The sequence below is a fragment of the Silene latifolia genome, chromosome 5 (assembly GCF_048544455.1).
Source record: "Silene latifolia isolate original U9 population chromosome 5, ASM4854445v1, whole genome shotgun sequence".
Lineage (NCBI taxonomy): Eukaryota > Viridiplantae > Streptophyta > Magnoliopsida > Caryophyllales > Caryophyllaceae > Silene > Silene latifolia.
In genome coordinates this window covers 23,523,325-23,531,076 of record NC_133530.1, presented here as the reverse complement: position 1 = coordinate 23,531,076, position 7,752 = coordinate 23,523,325, and positions in this window count along the sequence as shown.

The window sequence follows — 7,752 nt, the reverse complement described above, 5'->3', positions numbered from 1 at the left end:
AACATTATATACAGCTACTATACTTTCAATAAGATAGCAACAACTACGCATACATTTCTACACAACTCTTTATGTAATCAATAAACAATCTATTCATATTATCAATATACCACATTATACACATCCAACATACTTTTCATTCAATTCAACATATAAAACACTTATCTTTCAACTTTTATCTATACCTCCAATTCTCCACATCCAACATCCAATAATTCACAACACATGCCACTATGTACACATACAAACCAAAAGACAACACATACGACCCTGACACGTACCCCATGTGACCGGTTTAAAATTGCAGGGCGAGTTCGCGACTTTAGGACGTCACCCAAGCCTTTGCATTACCTCCTACAACTTCTACCCCAGGTTCATTTTAATTGACACCCTATGTTCATTAGATTCATTGGTTACAGGTTTCAGGATCGTCGCTCTGATACCACTTTGTGACACCCTCATACTCCAAGTGCCTTACCAGGACCACTCAGGTATAAGAACGTCACCATCTCGGTTTCCCGAGGCAATGATAATCAAATGACAATAAAGAAACATAATTTAAATAGCCAAACTGTTTAAAGTGATTACAAATCCAAATCCAAACTGACAAAAGGTGCAATACATGTTCTCAAAATCCAAATGTCTAAACAACTAAAATATGACAGCGTAAGATTCTAATCAGCTCGTGGTGACACATCCCAGCTAGCCCAAAAGCCTTTAGTCAAACCTGCTCAACAACTGCTCACCATCCCCAAATGGATTACCACATTTTTTAAAACAATTAAATGGGGTTAGTACTAATTACACAAAAACAAGATGCAATACAACAATTACCAAACAGCTCAATCGTCACATCAAACCCCGGTCTCCATAATCAATCTCCACGTAACTGACTACACACTAAAGTGTGTAACCCTTCCAGAGTACCCATCGCAACAGATACTCCACACCGCCAGTGGGGGACCGCAGCCGTACCCACCAAATCCCCGCTCATCTCCATCGAGCGATAAACCCAAGTCCATTAATGTGCACATCCCTTCTGTGGCGGGTTCCATAGAAGACGAATCATGGGCGTGAATCCACTTCCGCAAGTGACTCCACTCAGTCAGGGACGCGCCCCGAATAACACAGACAAATAAACAGCAATCACAATACAACCTTAACAACCGTCTGAAACATTCAACAATATGAGATTACAACCGTCTGAAACAATCAAAATACTAACTACAACACAATCACCACAAGTCATGTAATTAATACTGAGTAGGGAAAATCCTACCTGAAATGCAATCACAAACAGCAGACGATTTAGCAGCTGTCTCAAAATCGTTCTTCTATGAATCCTTCTCCTATTCACATAATCATATAATCACTACTAACACAACAAATCATAAAAACCCCCAATCCCAAAATTAGGGTTTAAACAAAGTCAACCAAACGCTATAAAATTGGTATGTAGGACTTACCCTTGACGCAAGGATCACAAGGACACAAAGAACAACGAAATCCGACCTCTCAAGCTCCGGGATTTGCCAATAATGCGGATGAAGAGAACAACGTAGTTTGAAATCTCCTTTGAGTGAATTAGGTTTATAAAAACTGTTTAATAAAGATGACGACATAATATATATATTAATCCGCATTATTAACAAAACCCGTCAACCGAGCTACTCGATCGAGTAGCTAACGTACTCGATCGAGTGCCACTTACTCGATCGAGTGCCAAGGCTACTCGATCGAGTACCCTACAGACAGAATACTGTTTCGTAAATCAAACCACCCTTACTCAACAGAGTAAGGCCACTCGATAGAGTACCCAGAGACCCATAAAACCGTAGTATTACAAAGATAAGGCGTTATTACTCCTCAATTCTCTCCCGAACACACATGAGACTTATGTGGATGCTATTTTGTGCGGTAAAGACACCATCACGATGGAGCAAGCACAAACTGTAACACCCCCATACTCCAAGTGCCTTACCAGGACCACTCAGGTATAAAGATGCTACCATCTCGGTTGCCCGAGGCAATGATAATCATAAGACAATAACGAAACAACATTTAAATAGTATAACTTTAGTGAATAGGATACAATCCAAAACCAAATACTAAAATAAGGTTACATGTTCTCAAAACCAACTGTCTACTCAGCTAAATGAAATGTTTAATAAACTAATCATGCTACAGCGGAAGACTCTATCATCAGACGGTGGCATATCCCAGCTATCCCATGTAACTCGACTCATACCTGCTCAACAACTGCTCACCATCCCCGAATGGATCACCACAGTTTTTAAAACAATAAACGGGGTCACTACTAATCACACAATTTATATAAACCAACAACACAGTAAACAAACAGCTCAATCATCACAGATATACTCCGAACTCCAATCCCAACTCCACAATCCTGACTACACACTAAAGTGTGTAGCCCTGCCAGAATGCCCATCGCAACAGGTCACTCCACGCCGCCAGTGGGGGACCGCAGCCGTACCCACCAAATCCCCGCTCATCTCCGTCGAGCGATAAATCCAAATTCCTTAATGTGCACATCCCTTATGTGGCGGGTTCCACAGAAGGCGAATAATGGGCGTGAAGCCACTCCCGCAAGTGACTTCACTCAGCCAGGGACGCACGCCGAAGAACACAGACAGATACAATCAATCACAATCATCAACAGTAACCAATTCCAACAACCATCACAATACTCGTATGATAATATTCAACAATACAATATCACAACCGTCTGAAACAATCAACAACACAATATCACAACCGTCTGAAACAACCAACAATTACTATCTACAGCACAATCACCACACACATCATGTAACTAATACTGAGTAGGAAACCTTACCTGGAAAGCAATACAGTCAGACGATCTCAACAGCTGTTATAAAAAAGTCTCCTCTACGAATCCTCCTCTTAATATAACATCACATATATCACTAACCACACAAAACTAACACAAATCCCCAATTCCCAAAATTAGGGTTTAACAAAACTTAATTAAATTTAACAAATTCGGTACGTAGATCTTACCCTCGACGCAAGGATCACAAAGATGTAAAGAAATATGAATTCCGACCTTCCAAGCTCCGGGATTTGTCAATAATGCGATAAATGCGAAGTACGTAGGTTGAAATCTCTTTTTCAAAGTAATCAGGTTTGTAAAGCGTATTATGAAAGTGACGGAAGTGTTTATATATTAATTCGCATTATTAACAAAACCCGACAAAACATTATCCGTAAACCGGGCTACTCGATCGAGTAACTAACGTACTCGATCGAGTGCCACCTACTCGATCGAGTACTAAGGCTACTCGATCGAGTACCCTACAGGTCAGAAACTATTTTAAATCGCAAAACACCCTTACTCGACAGAGTAAGGCCCACTCGATAGAATACCCAGAGACTCATAAAACCGTAGTATTACAGTCTTCCCTCCTTAAAAAGAACTTCGTCCCCGAAGTTCAACCCATACTCAAAAACAAACATGCTAACTCGATCAAGACACAACAACGTAACTAAGAACTCAAAACAAAACTCCAACCAGACATGAACTCGTAACGCCAACTCCACTAACTATTCCTACCTCCACAACATGGCTCACGATATCGTATCAACTCCATTATATCTCTCTCAACACTAACTCCATACCCTACCAACTACCGTCCATAAACGCTGCTAGCTCCGTAATATATCATCCACTAGCAATCCAATATCAAGACACTCATAGACATCAAACGGAATGTTACATTCTACTACCCTTAAAAGGAACTACAATCGTCGGTATGCGTATTCGATGGGGAGTTATTGAAGATATAAAAAAACGACCCAAGTTGACAACAACACAAAGAGTTCGATGGAAATAGGGATGAAGAAAGGGAGATAAAGAGAAGTTAGGGTCGTCGTATTCTCGGTGGTCGACGAACAAGGCGGCAGTGGCGGCTGCGCAAAAGTTCGCTGGTAGATGAGCGTCGAATTGAATGGACCGAGACGATGTTCACTGGAAATGCGTCAGTGGCTGCGTTGTGCTCCGACGAGGTGAACCTATGCTCCGACGAGGTAGTCGACGGTGATCGATAAAGACGAGGGAGGTGATGGATTAAATTGAAATGTTTGGGGAAATCGGACTGAGTCAGGAGGAGTTTGGTATTGTAATTAATTTTTTTTTTTTATTATTGCCTTTTACAATTTTAATTATATATGGTCGTTCTCACCGTTCTCACTGGATCCTAAATCTATCTATCTATATATATATATATATATATATATATATATATATATATATATAGAGGTAAGATCTAATGAGTCCTCCTTCCCAATTGAGTCCATAAGTCCTTCTAAGGGCCATTGGATGGACTCATTGGATGGATGAGATGAACTTGATTAAGGGCTATTAAAAAGAAAAGGAAAAAAATGTGGATGGTTGGATTGAGATGGGTGGTTGAGATTGAAAATTACCAAAAAAAATTACCAATAATCAAATTTCTATACACTAATTAATTTTTCTTTCTCTCTCTAGCCCCTAATTAATCAGTTTTGAGTTTCAGATTTCAGAAGTGTAAATGTAATGTTGTATGAGTTTTACAAGTGTAAATGTGATGTTTTACGAGTGTATGAGTTTTACAAGTGTAAATGTGATGTTTTACGAGTGTAAATGTAACATTTTAAGAGTGTAAATTTGATTATTTGTGACGGAAATTTTGAATTTATATAATTTTAACATTTTACAAGTGTAAATGTGATGTTTTACGAGTGTAAATGTAACATTTTAAGAGTGTAAATTTGATTTTTTGTGACGGAAATTTTGAATTTATATAATTTTAACATTTTACAAGTGTAAATGTGATGTTTTACGAGTGTAAATGTAACATTTTTAAGAGTGTAAATTTTATTTTTTGTGACGGAAATTTTGAATTTATATAATTTTAACATTTTACAAGTGTAAATGTGAAGTTTTACGAGTGTAAATGTAACATTTTTAGAGTGTAAATTTGATTTTTTGTGACGGAAATTTTGAATTTATAGAATTTTTACATTTTACAAGTGTAAATGTGAAGTTTTACGAGTGTAAATGTAACATTTTACAAGTGTAAATTTGATTTTTTGTGACGGAAATTTTGAATTTATATAATTTTAACATTTTACAAGTGTAAATGTGAAGTTTTACGAGTGTAAATGTAACATTTTAAGAGTGTAAATTTGATTTTTTGTGACGGAAATTTTGAATTTATATAATTTTAACATTTTACAAGTGTAAATGTGATGTTTTACGAGTGTAAATGTAACATTTTAAGGGTGTAAATTTGATTTTTTGTGACGTAAATTTTGAATTTATATAATTTTAACATTTTACAAGTGTAAATGTGATGTTTTACGAGTGTAAATGTAACATTTTAAGGGTGTAAATTTGATTTTAAGAGTGTAAATTTGGTCCTTTGAGTGTGACTTTGGTCCTTTATAAGTGTAACTTTGGTCCTTTTACGATTAAAACTTTAGTCCGGCTCCCAACAAACACCACCAACGCAGTCCTCCACCACCAACTCATATCCACGAAAATATGAGTGCAAATATATATAAATTTAACGAGTGTAAATGTTCAGATATAGGAGTGTAAATGTAAAGAAATATAAGTGTAAATGTTAAGAAAATTGAGTGTAAATGTACACAAATACAAGTGTAAATGTTAAGATTTACGAGTGTAAATGTAAAGAAATATGAGTGTAAATGTTAAGAAATATGAGTGTAAATGTACACAAATACAAGTGTAAATGTTAAGATTTACGAGTGTAAATGTAAAGAAATATGAGTGTAAATGTGAGGAAATACGAGTGTAAATGTAATGATTTACGAGTGTAAATGTAAAGAATTTTGAAGAAATGAGTGTAATTTTAATAGAGTACAAGTGTAAATCTAAAAAATGAATGTAAATCTAATAAAATAATAGAGTAAAAGTGTAAATCTGAAAAAAAAAAAAAGTATATAAAATAAAATCTAAATAACAATAATAACCCACCAACAATATAGATCTAATATTAAATGTGAGGAAATAAAAGTGTAAATTTAAAGAAATATGGGTGTAAATGTGAGGAAAAAAAAGTGTAAGTGTAAATGTGACGAAATAACAATAATAACCCACCAACAATATAGATCTAATAAAAAGAGATTGAAAAAAAAATATCTTACAAAAATATAGCACTAATAATAATAATAATAATAATAATAATAATAATAATAAAAACACAAAAAAAAAAGGAACGATTGAGGTAGAACCAGATCTGGTGGTTACTCAATCTTGTATTTCCAACAAAAAACATTTAAAAAACAATAACAAAAAACATATAAAAGAAAAACAAAAAAACAAAAAACAAAAAGAACAAAAAACACAAACAAGTCAAAACCAACAAAACAGATAAGAAAAACAAATGGAGGATGAAGAAAACAAAACAAAAGATGAAGAAAAAGAAAAGATGAACCAACAAAACAGAAAAACAAAAGGAAAACGAGAAAGAGATAAAAGAGGAAGCGGTTGTTGGCGGTGGCTGTGGCTGTGGATGTGGGAGTGCGTGGTGGTTGGTGGCTGTGGATGTGGGATGTTTGTTACCCAGATCTGCGAAACCGTTGCGGCAATGGTTGTCGCATGTGGTGACATGGTGGCGTGGTTGGTGTTGTGGTGGCCGAAGGAGGAGAGGGTGAGGGTGAGGGGGCTCAGATCTGGTGGTGAGAAGGGTAGAAAAGGTGGTTTGTGGTGGTGAGAAGGGTAGTCAGGTGGTGGCAGGCGAGCAGGGTAGTCGAGTGGTGGTCGATGCGACTGGTGTGGGTTTTTTTTGTTGGGGATGATGGTGGTGGCGGGGATGTGGAGTGGTTGTGGTTGGCGGGTGGTGTGGCGGGACTGTGGTGTCGCGGGGAATGGTGGGGGCGGGTGTGTGGGTGGATGGTGGCGGGTGTGTGTGGTGGGTGTGTGTGTCGTGGTGGTGGCGGGTGTGTGGTGGGTGATGACTGATGAGGATATGAGAGAATGAGGGGGAATTTTTTTTTTTGATTTTTTTTGAATTATTTGGTTTTTGATTTTTGTTGGATTTTGGAGAGGTTTTGAATTTTATTGATTTTTAGAGAGATGAGAGGAATGATAATTGTGTGAGATGAGAGAGAAGTGAGTGAAAAATAAATGTTATATAGTAAAATTAGTGGTTGATTAGTGAAGGTAGTGAGGGAAAGTGATTAATTAGCTTCAATCCTCTCCATTTAGCATTAATCCCTCAATTTTCCCCTTCAATCTCAACCCTCCATCCTATCTATTCAATGGCCCCTAAGAGGACTTAGGGACTCAATGACTTAAGGTGGACTCACTTGATCCTTCCTCTATATATATATATATATATATATATATATATATATATATATATATATATAGAGCAAAGTTCTTCTAAGTCCTTTTTTTTTGAGTCCATAAGTCCCTCCCACAACCCTTGGATCATGCATGGTGGAAGGTTGAGATTGAAAGCAAAAAACACACATAACACTAATTAATTCACTTCTCTCTCTAGTTTTAATAATACATTCACTAATTCATTATCATACACAATTAACACCATATTTTGTCTTATACTTCAAAGTTTATGAAAATTTTGTTAACATTTTTCCTGTTTCGGTTTTTTTCGTTTTTTTTTTTTTTTCGAGACAAGTTTTCGACTGTTTCGTTTTTTTCGTTTTTTTTTTCGAGACAAGTTTTCGACATTTTAG